The following is a 1510-nucleotide window of genomic DNA, read 5'->3' as shown; positions in this document are numbered from 1 at the left end:
AAAGTTATTTGCAGTTACCATAAAATGCAATCTGAACATTTAATAAATATGAACAATGTTTAACCTCATAATTTGTTAGTGAGAAGAATGTTGAAACCACATGGAGAAATCATTTAATGCAGCACAGTTTACAAAAAAAAAAACCAAAAAAACAAAGGCTTTGTTTTTAAAATTAATTTATTTATTTATGGTTTTTTGAGACAGGGTTTCTCTGGGTAGCCTTGGATATCCTGGAACTCACTATGTAGACCAGGCTGGCCTCAAACTCAGAGCTCTTGCTGCCTCTGCCTCCCAAGTGCTGGGATTAAAATGTGTGCCACCACCACTGTTTTAAAAACTTTTTTAAAACAGAGGTTTTTAAAAGGTGGCAAAATGTTTTGTACATTTTGATCTCTAATATTTAAATGAAATAATCCCAGAAGAGACTTATTTGGCAACATTTTATCAACTTTGATATTCTATGATGCAGACATTTTACTTCTAATACCAAAACTAGGGATGCTGTTGGGGGAGGCCGCTCATTCGTTCTCAGCTGCCCAGACCTGAAATAATCACCCAGAAACCGTATTATTTGCAACACCGTTTGGCCAACAGCTTAAGCATATTTCAAGATAGCTCTTATATCCTAAGCTAACCCACCTCCATTAATCTGTGTATCCTCACGAGATCGTGACCTACCGGCAAAGTTTCAATGGGCTCCAGCAACTGTCCCTGGCTGTGGCTACATGGCTTCACCCTGACTCCACCTTCTCTCTCTCTCTCTCCATATATATATATGTATATATATACATATATATATATACATATATATATATATATGTCTTTCAGCCTGGCTTTATTCTGTTTAGCCATTTACTGGATGCAGCTTCTTTATTAACCAATGGCAATAAAACATATTCACAACATTCATCACCTCCCACATCAAGGAGTCATGAAATGATTACAGCAGCATTTTCTGGACTCGGATAGAATTACTGATCCATTAGTGTCTATATGCCGAATGGTTGACTGGACTGTATTATATTCATTCAATTACATGTTCAAGAAGTGTTAAATAGACTAAATAAACTTACAGAATCAATATGTTTACGTATTGGGCATATCACATTTTATGGGGACAGTAAAAAAGGATTGCTATAAAACTACCTTAAATATTCTAAATAATCATATTTTATGTAAATGTATTTGCACAGGTAAAGCATAATGCCTGAGGATATACACAAATGTAAGAATGGCTTTTTCTGGAACATCGGATGGGATCTTAAAAAGGATTCCAAGTTTGTTGGTAATATTCCATTATTTTAAGAAAACTTTAAGTAACAGAATGAAGGTAAGGGGGAAACAGTAAAATAATCACTTGTTTCAAAACTAGAAACAAAAGGATGAAGACCACAAATGGTTGCTCAGATTTTTGTATAGAACAAGTTAATTTGTATTCTTTATATGTTCCCTGTGTTTTAAACTTGTATTTGGGAAATGTTTCCCAAAGTATTGTGTAAATTCAGTCCTT

Source organism: Myodes glareolus, chromosome 13 (assembly GCF_982192425.1).
Source record: "Myodes glareolus chromosome 13, mMyoGla1.1, whole genome shotgun sequence".
In the NCBI taxonomy this organism is placed as follows: Eukaryota; Metazoa; Chordata; class Mammalia; order Rodentia; family Cricetidae; genus Myodes; species Myodes glareolus.
This window is presented reverse-complemented; position numbering follows the sequence as displayed.